The following is a 20967-nucleotide window of genomic DNA, read 5'->3' on the forward strand; positions in this document are numbered from 1 at the left end:
CCTCCGTCCTCTTCTCCCCGCGCCTGCCCTCCTGCTCCTGCCTCATCCCCCTCCCCCACTCGCATCCCCCCCCTCTATCTCCCCTATCTAACCCGTTCACTTTCTACCTCCCTCACTCCTCCTATCTACCTATCTCTCCATCTCTCTATCCCACTATCCAACTCCCTCACTCTCCACCTCCTCCTCTCTTCCTATCTTCCTATCTCTCTATCTTTTTCCCTATCTATCGATTTCTCTATCTACCTTTTCTCTCTACCTATTTCTCTATCTCTCCCCCCCTCCCGCCACCCCCTCTATTACCTATCTTCCTATCCCCTCACTCTACCTCTCACCCTCACCCACCTCTACAACCCCCCCTCCCCTATCTTCACAACCCTACACCTATCTTTCTCCCTAATCTCCTAAACCTCCTAACACTCTCCCCCCTCCACCCTTAAACCCCCCCTCCAGCTCTTCTCACTCTACCTGTCCCCCCCTCCCTCGCGCTTTCCCGCCGCGACCTCCTGCACGCCCCGCCCCCCAGCTCCCATTCGCCCCCAGCTGACCCCTCCCCCCCTCCTACCTCATATGGCGGCCGCTGCGCGACAGTGGTAGCGACCCTTGACCCAAGGGTAGGTCGCTCCCCCTGCCGCTGCAGCTCCTCCAGGTTCCTGAGTTCCTGAGACCCACCCCACAGTAAGTACCCCCCACCTCCCAGCCCCTCGTTCTGCCCTGCGCTACTCACCCTCTCTCCTGCTCCTGCTTCTTTTCCTCTTTCCTTCTTCTCTGTTCTTCCTCCTCGCTCCTCGTCTGTATTCTTCTTCTGTACTCCTCTTCTCCCCGTCTTCTCTCCTCTTCTCTTCTTCCTCATCTTCTGCTGTGGTATTCTGCACCCTGTTTCTTCGTTTTTTGTATCTCCCTCCGTGATCTTCTGTGTTCTTCTGTGTTCTTCTGTGTTCTTCTGTGTTCTTCTGTGTTCTTCTGTCTTCTTCTGTCTTCTTCTGTGTTCTTCTGTCTTCTTCTGTCTTCTTCTGTATTCTTCTCTGTTCTTCTGTATTCTTCTCTGTTCTTCTGTACTCCTCTCTGTTCTTCTGTGTGTCTTCTGCTCTTCCGGTCTTCTGCTCTTCTGTTCTTCTGTTCTTCTGTTCTTCTGTTCTTCTGCTCTTCTGCTCTTCTTGTCTTCTTTTCTTCTTGTCTTCTTGTCTTCTTGTCTTCTTGTCTTCTGCCTTCGGCTCTTCTGCCTCCTCCGTCCTCTTCTCCCCGCGCCTGCCCTCCTGCTCCTGCCTCATCCCCCTCCCCCACTCGCATCCCCCCCTCTATCTCCCCTATCTAACCCGTTCACTTTCTACCTCCATCACTCCTCCTATCTACCTATCTCTCCATCTCTCTATCCCACTATCCAACTCCCTCACTCTCCACCTCCTCCTATCTTCCTATCTTCCTATCTCTCTATCTTTTTCCCTATCTATCGATTTCTCTATCTACCTTTTCTCTCTACCTATTTCTCTATCTCTCCCCCCCTCCCGCCACCCCCTCTATTATCTATCTTCCTATCCCCTCACTCTACCTCTCACCCTCACCCACCTCTACAACCCCCCCTCCCCTATCTTCACAACCCTACACCTATCTTTCTCCCTAATCTCCTAAACCTCCTAACACTCTCCCCCCTCCACCCTTAAACCCCCCTCCCCCAGCTCTTCTCACTCTACCTGTCCCCCCCTCCCTCGCGCTTTCCCGCCGCGACCTCCTGCACGCCCCCGCCCCCCAGCTCCCATTCGCCCCCAGCTGACCCCTCCCCCCCCTCCTACCTCATATGGCGGCCGCTGCGCGACAGTGGTAGCGACCTTTGACCCAAGGTTAGGTCGCTCCCCCTGCCGCTGCAGCTCCTCCAGGTTCCTGAGTTCCTGAGACCCACCCCACAGTAAGTACCTCCCAGCCCCTCGTTCTGCCCCGCGCTACTCACCCTCTCTCCTGCTCCTGCTTCTTTTCCTCTTTCCTTCTTCTCTGTTCTTCCTCCTCGCTCCTCGTCTGTATTCTTCTTCTGTACTCCTCTTCTCCCCGTCTTCTCTCCTCTTCTCTTCTTCCTCATCTTCTGCTGTGGTATTCTGCACCCTGTTTCTTCGTTTTTTGTATCTCCCTCCGTGTTCTTCTGTGTTCTTCTGTGTTCTTCTGTCTTCTTCTGTCTTCTTCTGTCTTCCTCTGTCTTCCTCTGTCTTCCTCTGTCTTCCTCTGTCTTCCTCTGTCTTCCTCTGTGTTTTTCTGTCTTCCTCGGTGTTCTTCTGTCTCCCTCTGTGTTCTTCTGTATTCTTCTCTGTTCTTCTGTCTTCCTCTGTCTTCCTCTGTCTTCTTCTGTATTCTTCTGTCTTCTTCTGTATTCTTCTCTGTTCTTCTGTATTCTTCTCTGTTCTTCTGTACTCCTCTCTGTTCTTCTGTGTGTCTTCTGCTCTTCCGGTCTTCTGCTCTTCCGGTCTTCTGCTCTTCCGGTCTTCTGCTCTTCCGGTCTTCTGCTCTTCCGGTCTTCTGCTCTTCCGGTCTTCTGCTCTTCCGGTCTTCTGCTCTTCCGGTCTTCTGCTCTTCCGGTCTTCTGCTCTTCTGCTCTTCTGCTCTTCTGCTCTTCTGCTCTTCTTTTCTTCTTTTCTTCTTTTCTTCTTTTCTTCTTTTCTTCTTGTCTTCTGCCTTCGGCTCTTCTGCCTCCTCCGTCCTCTTCTCCCCGCGCCTGCCCTCCTGCTCCTGCCTCATCCCCCTCCCCCAATCGCATCCCCCCCTCTATCTCCCCTATCTAACCCGTTCACTTTCTACCTCCCTCACTCCTCCTATCTACCTATCTCTCCATCTCTCTATCCCACTATCCAACTCCCTCACTCTCCACCTCCTCCTATCTTCCTATCTTCCTATCTCTCTATCTTTTTCCCTATCTATCGATTTCTCTATCTACCTTTTCTCTCTACCTATTTCTCTATCTCTCCCCCCCTCCCGCCACCCCCTCTATTACCTATCTTCCTATCCCCTCACTCTACCTCTCACCCTCACCCACCTCTACAACCCCCCCTCCCCTATCTTCACAACCCTACACCTATCTTTCTCCCTAATCTCCTAAACCTCCTAACACTCTCCCCCCTCCACCCTTAAACCCCCCTCCCTCAGCTCTTCTCACTCTACCTGTCCCCCCCTCCCTCGCGCTTTCCCGCTTCGACCTCCTGCACACCCCCGCCCCCCAGCTCCCATTCGCCCCCAGCTGACCCCTCCCCCCCTCCTACCTCATATGGCGGCCGCTGTGCGACCGCGCAGCGGGCGCGTGCAGCGGGTGCGCCGCTGGCGCGCCGGAGGCGCACCAGAGGCAAGCCCGTCTGCGCCTGGCCCGCGCCCAGCGCCATGACCCCTGGTCCCCAGCGCTCCCAAGCCCCGATGATCCGCTATGACCCCACCACCCTCCATGCCCTCAACCCAGGACGCTCCAACACCTGCTTCCAAGCTCACCCCAAACGCACCCATGGACCCTTCGCCTGCAACTCCTGCAAACGCATCTTCCAGCACGCAACAACTACGACCACAAGCCCACGCGCCATCAACCACCTCAAGTGCATCCTAGTCAACGCTCGCTCCGTTCACAAACACGCCGTTGAACTCTGGGACCTCCTAGACTCCACAGCACCGGACGTCGCCTTCATCACGGAGACCTGGATGAACGCCTCCTCTGCTCCAGACATCGCCACCGCCATCCCCGAAGGCTACAAGATCTCCAGGAAAGACCGCACCAACCAAGTAGGAGGAGGCATCGCCATCGTCTTCAAAGACTCCATCAGCGTCACCACCTCCACTGAAGACTCCCCTCTTGCCGCTGAACACCTGCATTTTCAGATTCGCACCGACCCGAGGACCACCCTCAGAGGATCCCTCGTCTACCGTCCTCCCGGACCTCGCGCCCCTTTCAGCGACACCATCGCCGACTTCATCTCCCCGCACGCCCTCGCCTCACCGGACTACATCCTCCTAGGCGACCTCAACTTCCATCTGGAACAAAACAACGACCCCAACACCACCACCCTGCTCGACAACCTCGCCAACCTCGGCCTCAAACAACTGGTGAACACTGCCACCCACATCGCCGGACACACACTCGACCCTATCTTCTCCGCCAGCAAACACGTCTTCTTCAGCCACGCCTCCGCCCTTCATTGGACCGACCACAGCTGCGTCCACTTCACATTCCGACGCGAGACCCGCCACCTCCGCACTCAACCCATCCCTCGCCGACAGTGGAACAAGATCCCTGAAGAGCAACTGTTCGCCGCACTCGCCACCAACCAACCCACCCTCACCACCGACCCCAACGTCGCAGCCCTCAACCTCACAAACTGGATCTCCAACTGCGCAGACAACCTTGTTCCCCTCAAACGCTCGCAGCGACAGAACAACACCAAGAAACCCCTCTGGTTCTCTGACACCCTCAAAGAATCAAAGAAAACTTGTTGCGCACTTGAGAAAGCCTGGCGCAAGGACCGCACCGCTGACAACATGACCGCCCTCAAGAACGCTACCCGCAAACACCACCACCTGATCCGCACTGCCAAAAGGAATTTTTTCACCGACAGACTGGACAAAAACAGCCACAACAGCAGAGAACTCTTCAGCATCGTCAAGGAGTTCTCCAACCCCAGCGCCAACGCTAACGCCGTCACGCCCTCACAGGATCTATGCGAATCCCTCGCCACTTTCTTCCATCGCAAGATCAGCGACCTCCACGACAGCTTCGGACACCAGACCCAACCTAACACCACCGAACCCACATCCCCGACCATCACCTTCAACAACTGGACCCACATCAGCACGGAAGAAACCAAATCCATCATGAACTCTATCCACTCCGGCGCCCCTTCGGACCCCTGCCCGCACTTCATCTTTAACAAAGCCGACAACATCATCGCCCCGCACCTCCAGACCGTCATCAACTCTTCTTTTTCTTCTGCTACCTTCCCCGAATGCTGGAAACACGCCGAAGTCAACGCCCTACTAAAGAAACCTACGGCTGACCCGAGCGACCTGAAAAACTTCCGCCCCATCTCCCTTCTGCCTTTCCCAGCCAAAGTATTAGAGAAGACCGTCAACAAACAGCTGACCACCTTCCTGGAAGACAACAACCTGCTCGACCCCTCACAGACCGGATTCCGAACCAACCACAGCACTGAAACCGCCCTCATCTCAGTCACAGACGACATCAGAACCCTGATGGACAACGGTGAAACAGTCGCCCTCATTCTTCTTGACCTCTCGGCTGCCTTTGACACCGTCTGTCACCGTACCCTAATCACCCGCCTCCGCTCCACCGGGATCCAAGACCAGGCCCTGGACTGGATCGCCTCCTTCCTCGTAAACCGCTCCCAAAGAGTCTACCTCCCTCCGTTTCGCTCAGAACCCACTGAGATCATCTGCGGCGTACCTCAAGGCTCATCACTCAGCCCGACACTCTTCAATGTCTACATGAGCCCCCTCGCTAACATCGTACGCAAGCACGACATCATCATCACCTCCTACGCCGACGACACCCAACTTATACTCTCCCTCACCAAGGACCCCGCCAGCGCCAAGACCAACCTACAAGAGGGTATGAAGGACGTCGCAGATTGGATGAGGCTCAGCCGCCTAAAGCTGAACTCTGAAAAAACTGAAGTCCTCATCCTCGGCAACACCCCGTCCGCCTGGGACGACTCCTGGTGGCCCACGGCCCTCGGCACCGCACCGACCCCCGCAGACCACGCCCGCAACCTCGGCTTCATCTTGGACCCCCTTCTCACCATGACCAAGCAAGTCAACGCCGTGTCCTCCGCCTGCTTCCTCACCCTCCGCAAGATCTTCCGCTGGATCCCCGCCGACACCAGAAAAACCGTGACCCACGCCCTCGTCACGAGCCGCCTGGACTACGGCAACACCCTCTACGCTGGGACCACCGCCAAACTCCAAAATCGCCTGCAACGCATTCAAAACGCCTCAGCCCGCCTCATCCTCGACGTACCCCGCAACAGCCACATCTCCGCACACCTGAGACACCTGCATTGGCTCCCAGTCAGCAAAAGGATCACCTTCCGACTTCTCACCCACGCACACAAAGCCCTCCACGACAAGGGACCGGAATACCTCAACAGACGGCTCAACTTCTACGTCCCCACCCGCCCCCTCCGCTCCTCTGGCCTCGCACTCGCCGCCGTCCCTCGCATCCGACGCTCTACGGCGGGTGGGAGATCTTTCTCCTTCCTGGCGGCCAAGACCTGGAACTCCCTCCCCACCAGCCTCAGGACCACCCAGGACCACTCCGCTTTCCGGAGACTCCTAAAGACCTGGCTGTTCGAGCAGCGATAACCACCCCCTTTGTCCCTAGCGCCTTGAGACCCGCACGGGTGAGTAGCGCGCTTTATAAATGCTAATGATTTGATTTGATTTAGTCGGCCCGACCGCGTGCGACTTCAAGACTGATGGAACGGACCCCGTTCCACTTCTGTCCTAAATGCCATAACAAATATCCGTATACGGATCAGCATCTGGTCTGTAACTTGTGCCTGTCCCCGGAGCACAAGGAGGATACGTGTGAAGCCTGTCGAGCGTTTCGGTCGAGGAAGACGCTCCGAGACCGAAGAGCCAGAAGATTGCAAATGGCGTCCACGCCGACAGGACAACATCGGTTCGAGGACGAAGAGGAAGCGTTCTCCATCCACGAGTCGGATTCGGGGGAATCCGACGCCGAAGACATAACAACCGTGAGTAAGACGTCGAAAATTAGGACTCACAAAGTCCACAAAAGCCCAGGGGACGCCACTGCCAACAGGCCATGGCTTAACCCAAAAACTAGGTGACTGAGCCAAGGCACCGAAAAAGGGCATGCTGGTGTCGAAGTCATCCGACTCCGGTCGTGATACCGCCACACAGCAACCTCGGAGCCGAGACACTGGCTCCGAGACAATTCGGCGCAGAGACAGCGGCACCGAAGATGTTCGGCACCGAGATACCACGCCGAAATCAAAAATCTTCTTCGAAGCCTAACGAAACGGTTTCGGTACCGAAAAAAGCCTCGGAACCGAAAATTAGTTCCTATACAGAGGAACAAGGACTAAACACCCAATTGCATAGATTTGGTGAAGAGCTTCAAACTGTAGAAACTGACTACACTCAAAGGAGGCTTCACATCCAGGAAGACACAGGGAAGATAACCACTCTTCCCCCAATCAAGATGAAAAGGAAACTTGTTTTCCAACAAGGGGACAAGCAAAGGTGGTAAAGAAAGTAAATCTGCAGCGACTCATGCCACGAACAGATGTACACTGGGTAAGTGACATTTTCCATTCAGAGCCACTGGAATAAGATTTCTTATTTAATACACTATATTCTACACATTCCAAGTACCAGTGTCTCCCAATGTTACCAGGCATGGTTAAACATACGGACCACATTTTTAGCGAGCCTTTAAAATCTAGGATTATCAAACCTAGAATCGATTTTAAAAAGTATAAGCCTGCCCCCTCTGACCTAGATTACATTACTCACGAGGTCCCTCCAGACTCCGTGGTAGTCAGTGCAGCAAGAAAGGGGGCAAATAGCCAGTATTCAGGAGATGCACCTCCTCCTGATAAGAAGAGGAGAAATTTAATTTGACGCAGCATGGAAAAGAATTGCTACACAGGCAGCAAATCAGTGGAGAATTGCAAATTCTCAGGCACTTCTAGCCCGATATGATAGGGCTCATTGGGATGAAATGCAGGATATTATACAGCATCTCCCAAAAGAGCACCAGAAGATGGCACAGCAAGTAGTAGAAGAGGGGCAAGCGACTAGCAATAATCAAATAAGATCTTCCACTGAGGCTGCTGATACAGCTGCAAGGAGCATAAACACTGCCATCACAATCAGAAGACATGCATAGCTGCGCTCCTCTGGTTTTAAACCAGAAATTCAACAGGTTGTACTTAACATGCCTTTTGATAATTAAAAAAAAAAAAAAGCACCTCTTTGGCCGAGAAGTGGACACCCCTATTGCAAACCTGAGGAAGGACTCGGATGCTGCCAAAGTAATGGGCGCTATATAGAGGTTCCCCATATAGAGGTTCATTTTGCAGGCCACAGTTAGAGGAGGTTTTAAACCACTATCCTCAGAGGCTTCCACCTCCCAAACAAAGCAACCACAACAAACCCAGTATCAACGAGGTGGGTTTAGAGGATCCTATAGAGGTCAATACTTCAGGAATAGAGGTAAATTCCAAACCTCTAAACAGACAACAACCTAAACAGTGACTTCCTTCCACTCCACACATCTCCTGTGGGGGGGAGACTATGACAGTTTCACTCTCATTGGCAAAATATCACCACAGACAACTGGGTATTAACAAGTATCCGCAATGGCTGTTGCCTAGAATTGATATCCACCTCTCCAAATATTTCGCCAAGATACCACAAGTTGTCTCCCAAACGTACAGTTCTGTTACAACAAGAAGTACAATCTCTACTGTTCAAACAAGCAATAGAATTAGTTCCACAGTCCCAACAAGGAACAGGATTATATTCACTATACTTCCTAATTCCCCAAAAAGATGGCGACCTCAGGGCCCTCATTCTATACCTCTTGTCACAGTATTTTCACATGGTAACTCTGCAAGATGTTATTCCACTTTTGCAAAAACAAGACTTTATGACTGCTCTAGACTTCAAAGATGCGTATTTCCACATACCCATCCACCCAGCACACAGAAAATACCTCAGGTTTGTCTTAACAGGAAAACACCACCAGTTCAAAGTGTTGCCATTTGGAATAACAGCTCCAAGGGTGTTCACAATGTGTCTAGCAGTAGTAGCGGCATACCTAAGAAGACAACACATCCATGTCTTTCCATATCTGGACAATTAGCTAATAAAATCAAGCAATCTTACACAATGCCAAAAACATACTCGTTATATGATAAAAAACTCTGCACACACTATGGTTTTCTATAAACTACCAAAAGTCACACCTTCAACCAGCACAGGTACAACCATACCTAGGTGCTATCCTAAATACTCAACTAGCTCTAGCATATCAAAATATACAAAGGCTACAAGCTTTCCAAAATTTAATACCACTAATACAGCCAAATCAACAATACACTAAGATTTATCATGAAGATTGTAGGAATGACGGCATCTTGCATAGCAATAGTCCCACATGCAAGATTAAACATGAGGCCCTTACAAAAGTGCCTTGCACAACAATGGTCACAAGCACACCGTCAACTTCAAGATCTAGTATTGATGGACCGCCAAACACATATCCATTCAATAGTGGAATTGCAGCAATTTAATAAAGGGGTGGTTGTTTCAAGACCCTGTGCCTCAGACCCTAATTACAACAGATGCAGCAATGATTGGTTGGGGAGCTCACCTAAACGATCAGACCATTCAAGGGCAATGGGATGTCAAACAGAAACAGCTACACACAAATCACTTAGAATTATTATCTGTGTTCCTTGCCCTAAAAGCATTTAAACCTCTTCTCAAATGAAAGAATGTTCTCATAAAAACAGACATGACAACTATGTATTATCTCAACAAACTGGGAGGGACACATTCATCTCAGCTGTCCCTTCTAGCCCAAACAGTTTGGAAATGGGCAGTTCACAACCAAATTCATCTACTATCACAATGCATTCCAGGAATAAACAATCAGTTGGCAGATCTCCTCAGCAGAAATCACCAACAGACAATCGAATGGGAGATTCACTCCCAAGTACTTTCAAAAGTGGGTAACACCAGACCTAGATCTATTTGCAACAAGCAAAAACGCAAAATGCCAAAACTTCGCATCCAGACACCCATAATCCCCTATCCAAGGGCAATGCTCTATGGATCAATTGGTCAGGGATATTTGCTTACGCTTTCCACCCTCTCACATGCCTTCCATTTCTAGTCAACAAATTACGTCAAACATCACACAACATGATACTAATAGCACCAATATGGGCACGTCAGCCATGGTACACAACACTATTAGACCTATCTGTAGTACCTCACTCCAAACTCCCAAACAGACCAGATTTGTTAACACACAACAAAGGTCAAATCAGGCATCCAAACCCCAATGCTCTCAATCTAGCAATTTGGCTCCTGAAGTCATAGAATTTGGTTACTTACATCTTCCATCAGAATGTATGAAAACCTACTAGTAGACCTTGCTATGCAACCAAGTGGAAAAGATTTGTCTACTATTGTCATTCTAAGACCATAGATCCACTTACAGCATCTATACAAGATATTGTATGCTATTTACTTTATTTACAGAAATCAAATTTGGCTTTTTCATCCATAAAAATACCTTACTGCAATATCTGCATACTTACAAACTATTCAACATACTTCTCTATTTAGAGTTCCTGTTATCAAAGCCTTCATGGAAGGATTAAAACGCATCATTCCACACAACACCACCTGTTCCATCATGGAATTTAAATATTGTACTTACCAGACTACCTTTGGAACCCATGCACTCTTGCCAAATTAAATTTTTAACATGGAAGGTTGCCTTCCTTGTGGCTATTGCTTCTTTAAGAGTTAGCGAAATACAAGCATTCACTCTTGAAGAACCTTTTTACCAAGTGCACAAACACAAAGGTGTACTAAGAACAAATCCAACATTTCTACCAAAAGGAGTATCTCCTTTTCACATCAATCAAACAGTGGAATTGCCAGTCTTCTTCCCACAGCCAGATTATGTGGCAGAAAGAGCTCTTCATACCCTAGATCTCAAGAGCTCTGATAGACAGAACTAAAGATTTTAGAAAAACAAAACAACTTTTTGTTGCTTTCCAACAACCACATACAGGCAATCCTATATCAAAACAAGGTATAGCAAGATGGATTGTTAGATGTATACAAACATGTTATATCAAAGCAAAAATACAACTTTTGATTGCTCCTACAGCACATTCTACAAGAAAGAAGGGTGCAACAATGTTTAAAAAAAAAAAAAAAAAATTAAGGAAACATACCAATAGTTGACATATGTAAAGCAGCTACATGGTCAACCCCTTGTACATTTACAAAACACTACTGTGTTGATGTATTCTCACAGCAACAAGCCACTGTAGGCCAAGCTGTCTTAAAGACATTATTACAAACAACTTCAACTCCTACAGGCTAGCCACCGCTTTTTGGGAGGGCTAACTGCTTTGTAGTCTATGCATAGCATGTATATCTGCAGCTACACATGCCATCGAACAGAAAATGTCACTTACCCAGTGTACATCTGTTCGTGGCATGTAGTGCTGCAGATTCACATGCACCCTCCCGCCTCCCCGTAAGCCTGTAGTTGGTTAAGTTGCTAACATTTGTACATATGTATATACATTTACATTTGCATGGATGTCCTCTTTTATTTTCTATACTCTATCACTCCTTTCTTCACCCTCTGCGGGGGGAAAAAAATCTAACAATGGAGTCGATGCCCATGCGCAATGGAACTGAGAGGAGGAGTCACTCGATCCTGTGACTCCGAAAAGACTTCTTTGAAGAAAAACAACTTATAACACTCCGAGCCCAACATTAAATGTCAGAAGGGATATGCATATTAAGTGAATCTGCAGCACTACATGCCACAAACAGATGTACACTGGGTAAGTAACATTTTCCATAAAAATCCTGTGCTTAAAGACTTTGCTGTCTAAATGGCAAAACACTTTGCCCCTTTCAATCTCTGTGGATGGCATTGTGCTAAAAAACATTGTTAGAAAAACAGACATTTCAGGTGAGCAAAGTGAGTGTGTTGCTGGTGTTGTAGAGTGCTCTATACTGGAGCTGCTCTCCACCTAAACTTGGGAACTACCCAGGGTTCCCTCAAAATGTTTGCACAATTTATGCGTCACTCCAAACCTGAAAGGGTATTATTGATAAGTTACATTTATACAAATGGTACAAGTGGATTGTTCAAATTGGACATGTAGATTTCTGAACCATCTTATCCTATGCAGCATGTTTGTGTTTTTTTATATGAAATGCTGAACATTCTCCTGCCATATATTGTGGGGTTCAGGATACTGCAGCTTTCTTTCTTTAAGTCTTTCCTTTCAGCTCAGACTTAAACATGTGCAGAATGATTCATACGCTCAGTCCATGGAATCCACAATGCAACAATATATAGATTCTACCACCGAATATGATATTTTTTTCTCCTCCTGTGACATTAGGTTTGGAGGTGCTCCATATAAATCTTCCTCATTGCCATTGGGGGGAGGGGAGGATTTAGGGTGATGGCTAGACCCTACATCTACTTGTACTACTTGCATCAAAATTGCGCACCACCAGAGGCTAAAGTAAGGAGAGGGACTCCTTGGAATAAGGTATGGAAAAAAACATCATATTTTTTTCAGCTCTGCCACACGAAGTAGACCGTATGATCACCATTAAATTTTTTTTTTTTTTTGTGCCCTCTGCAAGATCACAACATAACTAATAGCTGTGTTCCAGAATATTAAAAACGAAAAGCCTCTGCCAGCTTCTGCCTACCCTAGATGGACTTTCCATGCTGAGATGGAGAGAGCGCATAAGAGCTTATGTTCAGGGCGGATCTTCTTTAGATGTAATACCTTCTTTTCAAGATCTGTGTGCCCCAAGGATGAGGTTTTTTCAGGAGGTTGAACCTCTTCAGATGTAGAGGTCAGCTTGCACTCACAGTTGACCTTCCAAGAGGTCACTCAATAATATGCAGAAGAGGCTACTTACTAAGCTGATCTACTTTTCAAGATCTCCTCTTGTAGGTTTTGTCATTGAAATTTCCCTGTTTAGGAGGTGGCCTTTATGTATATGACTCAAACGTTTCAAGTACAATGTCTATGCAACTTACAGATCAAAATACAACACTGACTGCTGTAGATGCCTGAAATACTTAATAAAAATTGGTAAAAAAACAAAAAAAAGAAGTGAGTTGCACTACCTACAGTCAAGCATTTAGATGGAGCTTTCTTTGGGGAATAGCTTTAGGATCAAGGGCCTCATTTTCTTAAATAGGTTGACCTTGATTCTGTTTTCTCCATGTTATTTATCCCTCATTTGGGCATTACTTTGAAACTCTTCATATGCTGCTTGTGTGACTTTACTTGTACATTATGGGCCAGATGTAGGTAGCTTTGGGTTAGCCATTTCCTAATAGTGAATGTTTGAGATTTGCTATTAGGAAATCGCAAGTGGCTGTGTACAACAGTGTGTTTTACACAGTTAGTGATTCCCAGTAAATCGCAATGGACCTATCTCTAAGTCGCAATTTGCGACCCATTGGGAATCACGAAGTACACAGGGATGGTTGCCTGCTGGGGACGGCATACCACCATTTGAATAAAGCAATCTTTTTTTTATTTTTATTTAACTGCAGCCCGTTTTCCTTACATTTAAGAGTAGGCAGTGGTCAGTGGGACCACTGCCTGCTCTCAAAAAATGTTTGCACCCTCATTCACTTCCCATTTGCAAATGGGTTACCACCAACTTTAAGTTAGTGGAAAACTACGCACGTTTTGCAACTTCATTTCGGTCGCAAAACATCTTCCCTCCCCCCCCCCCCCGCTAGTCGCTATTAGGAAGGGATGTCCTGAACAGGCCCCTTCCTAATATTGAATCGCAAAATGGGGTTTGTATGTACAAAAAGGCTTTTTTGCTGTCACAAACGGCCCGATTCTGTGAATTGAGCTGTTTGCGAGCACAAAAAAGCTATGTACACGTGGCCCACACTCCTCTATTTCCTCCAGAAAAAGAGAATAAAAGTAGTACTGAAGCATGGAAAAGAGTAGTGTAGCTGCGGATTCGAAGAGTGGTAATTCTAATGTCCTCCTAAGCAGCCATGATGGGCATTCATTTTGAGAAATAGGAGATGTGCTACAACACTCAACAGATACAGAAAGTAAAAGCTCAAGAGTTTTGCCTTCCACCCCATCTCTAGCATAGAGCTGCCAGAGCATGACTATCTTGGAGTCTCTGGCTCTAGACCCTTAAGTCAGCAACACTTCTTAAGTGTGCCATTTGGTGCATAATATTTGTTGTGATCACATGTTATACAAAAAAAGGACTTAATCAGCAAAATCGGAGGGATCACCAAGCTCTTACTATAAACAACAACCGATTAGTTGTCCTCCTGGCTTTGACAACCCTACCAAAGAAGTCAGTCTTCCAAAAGTCTATGCTGCAACAGCAGTTATAACAAACCTAGCCATTTCATAGAAGTAATTTTGTGGCTCTTCTAGAGACCATGTGTGAGGATCCAAAACCAGACTATCATCTATCACAAAACCGTACTCTTCCCACCCTAATGCTAGTGGCAGTGTGGGGGGGGGGGGGGGGGGTTTGAGGGCATCATTGTGGGGCTTTCCCTTACAGTGAAGCTATCGCAACCAACAAATAAGTATTGATCAGAGTCAAGGGCAGATATTATATAGAGCTCTTGGCTCCAACCTTTCTTATAGCAAGGGCTCATTTTGATCATTGAATGCTGCCCTGAGCTACTGCCTATTCAAAAAGGGTACACGAAGGCCAAATAACCTAGAACATCACCCCTGAAGATTGGGGGTGGGGGGAAAGCAAGATATTGAAAAGGAAGAGCAAGGCAAAAAAAAATGGACAATGAAATGAAGAGGGAGAGAAAAGGCGGAAAGAAAGAGGAAGGAAAAAAGGAGTGAAGTGGATGGAGTAAGGAGCAAAATAGAAGTAAGGATTCAATAGTAAACACACCAACCGAGAGAAAGAAACAGATAGAAAGTAGAGGAAGACACAGGTGGCAAGACTGAAAGAAGGCAAGAGGTAAACAAAAGATGTAAAGAAAGACAAAGGAGGAAGAAGGGAAAGCAAGAAACTAAAACACTATTTTAGAGAGAAGAACTAGAGAGAAAAATGAAAGGTTGGAAAAAAAGAGAACTAAAGACAATAAAAGCAAAGAAGTAAGTAGTAAAGGAAAACGGAGAAAGGGAAAAGTAAGCAGAAAGGTAAAGTACTGAAACATCGCAAGAGAAGAATGACAGCCAGGGGAAGAAGAGACAAACAAAACAAATGCAAGACCGAAAGAAAGGTGAAGTTTGAAAAAAGTAGCGAATTAAAGATAGGAATAAAGAAAACAAAAAATAGACCTGGCAAGAAATGGAAGAAAAGAAATTGAAAGAATGAGACCGGGAAAGCAAGGAAAACAAAACTGATGGGATTACGAGAGAGAAAACAGAAAAAGAAGTAAAAACAATTTTGCAGAAGAGGGTAGTCTGCATCGTCCGACATTTGTAGCTTCAAAGGCCTCGCAGAAATGGGCATGCACTATTGCACAATGTGCTTCCTTTATAGTAAAGTAGCTGTATATTTTCAAACCAGGTGACCAGCTATTATTGTTTGAGCTATTTGCATGTAGCCTGGGAGCTGCTGGTGGCTTATGATCAACCAGTTGCGGACCACAGGTGTAGAGTTTACTCCTTTTCTACCAATAATCACCAATGGCAAACACCAGACCAACAACAAACATTTATATGCAGTTTAGAAGAGATTTCAGCATTGATATCATTAAGGACGCCTACATCAACACAACTAGAGTCTATTTGATGTACTACTTTTTAATTCCAAAAAAGGCTGTGCCTTAACCCAAATCCTGGTCCTTCACCTCAACACCTATGCAGACAACATTCATTTCAAAATGACAATATTGTAAGAGCCCATCCCACTTCTAACCTAAGTTGATTTTCTGATCACACTGGATTTACTGGATGTGTAGTTTCATAGGCCAATACATTTGTAGCACTGCCCTTTCATGAGCATTGTGGTAGGAGTAAATATTAGCAGTTTAGAGTCACCATTTGAAATAAAATCTGCACCCCATGTGTTTTTAAAATGTCTAGAGTGGTGTCTGCATTGCCAAAATATAAATGTACTCTTAACTAGATAACTGGGTGGCAAAAGAGTAGATTGCATGCAGAGTCAGAATATTTTAGACTGCAACTGATTCAATGTAGCAGAATGCCTACCTCATATAGGAGAGGGTGAAGTCATTCAAGAAAGTGTTTCCTCTTTACAAGACATGCACAATACTTAATCTCCAATAGCACTTCTTCTAGCGCATACTCCTATGTAGCAACAGATAGTTCACCTTTTGAATTCCATAAGAGCCTAAATAAATCCAAAACCTTTACTAGGAAGGGTTCCTGCACATGGATCGGTGATTAATCTGACTCTGCAGTGGCCTCACACCACTTCTGTAAGTGACAACACTTAACCAGTATAGATGCTACCCAAGTACCTTCACATCTGTTTTCTGGGGCAACTGTTCAGTGTCTTCAAATATGGATCAACCATGGCTGATTGAAAGAGTGACGGTGTGTAAAATCTAACTTGGGATTTTTTCAAACACTAAGAAACCACTCAGCAGTACAGGGCAGAGGACTGGGGGGTATGCAACCTGATGTTTGAGTACGTATCAGAAAGAATATTATTGAAGGTAAATAACTTGTTCTTCTGAAGGATAATTTTAACAACAGATTTCTTCTTTTGAATATATATCCAAACAGCACTCCCCAAAAGGTGAAGAGTCTGAGAAGTGGGCCTAATCCAGACTTGATTGTTGTAGGAAGTTGGCTCTGTATGTGCTATTTCAAAGTAAGGAATAGCATGCACAGAGTCCAAGGGTTCCCCTTAGAGGTAAGATAGTGGCAAAAAGAGATAATACTAATGCTCTATTTTGTGGTAGTGTGGTCGGGCAGTAGGCTTATCAAAGGAGTAGTGTTAAGCATTTGTTGTACATACACACAGGCAATAAATGAGGAACACACACTCGGAGACAAATCCAGCCAATAGGTTTTGTTATAGAAAAATATATTTTCTTAGTTTATTTTAAGAACCACAGGTTCAAATTCTACATGTAATATCTCATTTGAAAGGTATTGCAGGTAAGTACTTTAGGAACTTTGAATCATTACATTAGCATGTATACTTTTTACATAAAACACAATAAGCTGTTTTAAAAGTGGACACAGTGCAATTTTCACAGTTCCTGGGGGAGGTAAGTTTTTGTTAGTTTTGTCAGGTAAGTAAATCACTTACAAGTCTCGGGTTTGGGTCCAAGGTAGTCCACCGTTGGGGGTTCAGAGCGACCCCAAAGTTACCACACCAGCAGCTCAGGGCCGGTCAGGTGCAGAGGTCAAAGAGGTGCCCAAAACACACAGGCTTCAATGGAGATAAGGGGGTGCCCCGGTTCCGGTCTGCCAGCAGGTAAGTACCCGCGTCTTCGGAGGGCAGACCAGGGGGGTTTTGTAGGGCACACAAAAAGTACACCCTCAGCGGCACTGGGGCGGCCGGGTGCAGTGTAGAAACAAGCGTTGGGTTTTCAATGTAAATCAATGAGAGACCAAGGGATCTCTTCAGCGTTGCAGGCAGGCAAGGGGGGGGGCTCCTCGGGGTAGCCACCACCTGGACAAGGGAGAGGGCCTCCTGGGGGTCACTCCTGCACAGGAGTTCCGTTCCTTTAGGTGCTGGGGGCTGCGGGTGCAGGGTCTTTTCCAGCCGTCGGGAAATGGAGTTCAGGCAGTCGCGGTCAGGGGGAGCCTCGGGATTCCCTCTGCAGGTGTCGCTGTGGGGGCTCAGGGGGAACAACTTTGGTTACTCACGGACTCGGAGTCGCCGGAGGGTCCTCCCTGAGGTGTTGGTTCTCCACCAGTCGAGTTGGGGTCGCCGGGTGCAGTGTTGCAAGTCTCACGCTTCTTGCGGGGAGTTGCAGGGGTCTTTAAATCTGCTCCTTGAAACAAAGTTGCAGTTCTTTTGGAGCAGTGCCGCTGTCCTCGGGAGTTTCTTGTCTTTCTTGAAGCAGGGCAGTCCTCAGAGGATTCAGAGGTCTCTGGTCCCTTGGAAAGCGTCGCTGGAGCAGGTTTCTTTGGAAGGCAGGAGACAGGCCGGTAAGTCTGGGGCCAAAGCAGTTGGTGTCTTCTGGTCTTCCTCTGCAGGGGTTTTTCAGCTCAGCAGTCTTCTTCTTGTAGTTTCAGGAATCTAAATTCTTAGGTTCAGGGAAGCCCTTAAGTACTAAATTTAAGGGCGTGTTTAGGTCTGGGGGGTTAGTAGCCAATGGCTACTAGCCCTGAGGGTGGGTACACCCTCTTTGTGCCTCCTCCCAAGGGGAGGGGGGTCACATTCCTATCCCTATTGGGGGAATCCTCCTTCTACAAGATGGAGGATTTCTAAAAGTCAGTCACCTCAGCTCAGGACACCTTAGGGGCTGTCCTGACTGGTCAGTGACTCCTCCTTGTTTTTCTCATTATCTCTCCTGGACTTGCCGCCAAAAGTGGGGGCTGTGTCCAGGGGCGGGCATCTCCACTAGCTGGAGTGCCCTGGGGCATTGTAACACGAAGCTTGAGCCTTTGAAGCTCACTGCTAGGTGTTACAGTTCCTGCAGGGGGGAGGTGTGAAGCACCTCCACCCAGAGCAGGCTTTGTTTCTGTCCTCAGAGAGCACAAAGGCTCTCACCGCATGAGGTCAGAAACTAGTCTCTCAGCAGCAGGCTGGCACAGACCAGTCAGTCCTGCACTGAACAATTGGATAAAATACAGGGGGCATCTCTAAGAGGCCCTCTGTGTGCATTTTTTAATAAATCCAACACTGGCATCAGTGTGGGTTTATTAGTCTGAGAAGTTTGATAATAAACTTCCCAGTATTCAGTGTAGCCATTATGGAGCTGTGGAGTTCGTTTTTGACAGACTCCCAGCCCATATACTCTTATGGCTACCCTGCACTTACAATGTCTAGGGTTTTGCTTAGACACTGTAGGGGCATAGTGCTCATGCACCTATGCCCTCACCTGTGGTATAGTGCACCCTGCCTTAGGGCTGTAAGGCCTGCTAGAGGGGTGACTTACCTATGCCACAGGCAGTGTGAGGTTGGCATGACACCCTGAGGGGAGTGCCATGTCGACTTAGTCATTTTCTCCCCACCAGCACACACAAGCTGGCAAGCAGTGTGTCTGTGCTGAGTGAGGGGTCCCTAGGGTGGCATAAGACATGCTGCAGCCCTTAGAGACCTTCCCTGGCATCAGGGCCCTTGGTACCAGGGGTACCAGTTACAAGGGACTTACCTAGGTGCCAGGGTTGTGCCAATTGTGGAAACAATGGTACATTTTAGGTGAAAGAACACTGGTGCTGGGGCCTGGTTAGCAGGGTCCCAGCACACTTCTCAGTCAAGTCAGCATCAGTATCAGGCAAAAAGTGGGGGGTAACTGCAACAGTGAGCCATTTCTTTACAATTGTCAAGACAGTTATGCCTGGTGAAGGGGTGTATGAAGGCATGTGTAGCAGCATAGAAGATCTCCACGATTAGAGTGCCTTATCTAAAGTAGTAGTGGCAGGCTTGCCTCTGGTGTAATGAGCCCAAAGGTCCTCAGGAGGCACCTTTTTGGCCATATCAAAAGGTCTATACTGGTTTTGCAATGGTTGTGGGGGCTGCCTCTGGCAATAGGCGAGACTCTGAGATTATCCTCTGAACATTCAGTATTGCTGGTGAAATTAATGGGTTAGGGATAGCAAACCCAAAGAACAGTCGGTAGCATGACTGTCTTTGAAGCATCCAGTTAAAGCTTTTTTCTCCCAAAAGCATGAAACTATCAAATGGTTTATCCATCAGGGATGCTTGCATGTTACCAAACAAATGCAGTGGCATACATCTAACCACTACTCCTGATCACCACTCTGTTGTCAATGATGCAGACTGCATGGTCTGTGTTCAGACTTGTTCACAATACATACTTGGCAGCATCCAGGCCATCTTGAAATGTTTTGGAAAAGGATTCCTAAATTCGTTAGAACAGCCAACAGGATCCTAAAGGGCACATGTATAGTGTCCTAGCAGCTAGACTATACAACTAAATACAGCTGTCTCAGGAGAAGTATCCAGGTCATTGGCACTCTGTAAATCCAACTATAGGCCAGTATCTGTGTAACGAGTAGGGAACAAATTACCAGCCTCCTCATTGCCATCATCAACAGCTGGATATTTTGAAGACCCTGAACAGTGTCTGAATTCTATCTCAAGACACGGAATAGAAAAACCCTTTGCAACATCCGGCCCCTAATGTTTTTGTTGCCCACTGAGGAGCAGAGGTTGAGATGGTGTTACAAGAAAATCTCTTAAGAGACCTGCAACCACAACTAACAGATGCTACAAATGCTACCCTCAGTTTGAAGAGTTCTCTTACTGAAACTAACAAATGGAATTCTCACGAGTCAAATATAACACGAGTTTCATATATTAAACACAAGTATGCCTAGCTCTCAAAGCCTTTCAATAGCAGATTCACTGGGTGGTACTGATTCTTTCAAACAATATGATCACAATGTTTAATATTCAGAAATAAAGGTGAATGTGCTCGCTACCAGCTGTCTCCACTAATTCAACAGATTTAGGAGTGGGCACACAAACCTCAAATCCATGTGTAGCAGAACATTTTCCAGGTGTATGAATGATTTCTACCGTGCTCAGTAGTGACATCCAAGAGTTGTGGCAACCAGGATCCCCACGAATAAGGGCTATAGACACAGGTTTACTAAACGTATTTTCTCAAGCAGGAACACCAAACATAGTTGGGTTCACTGCCAACGAATCCAGGAAATACTTGATGCGCCTCTAGGTATCCACGCCATCCGTCTTTCAAAAATTCACTATGTATACATTGGTCATGGACATTTGCTTATGCTTTTCCTGCTCTCCCACATATTCTGCATGGAATAGGGAAGGCAAGACTTGCACCAATGGCTTTATGTGTAGCAAACACAGTCCACACAACTGTTGAAAATGTCCATTCATCCACTTGAGGCTGCAAAATTGAATGTACTAACTGACACAACACAAGGGCCTAATTTTGTTACCGCTGTCAATATTCTCTCAAACTGGCTTTCTAGCTCCTGACGTCTTAGAAGTGGATACTGGCAATTACATCAAGAATGTTTGAACATTCTCAAGAAAATTAGAATAACTAGGTGGATTGTGAAG

The 20967-nt window shown here is 47.1% G+C and overlaps 1 protein-coding gene across 1 annotated transcript in view; it reads left to right on the forward strand.

The window, feature by feature from the left end:
- MAN2B1 (mannosidase alpha class 2B member 1) overlaps positions 1-20967 on the forward strand; it is a 271321-nt gene that overhangs the window by 73732 nt on the left and 176622 nt on the right. The window lies entirely within an intron of this gene.

This window comes from Pleurodeles waltl, chromosome 4_2, assembly GCF_031143425.1.
Source record: "Pleurodeles waltl isolate 20211129_DDA chromosome 4_2, aPleWal1.hap1.20221129, whole genome shotgun sequence".
Taxonomy (NCBI): domain Eukaryota; kingdom Metazoa; phylum Chordata; class Amphibia; order Caudata; family Salamandridae; genus Pleurodeles; species Pleurodeles waltl.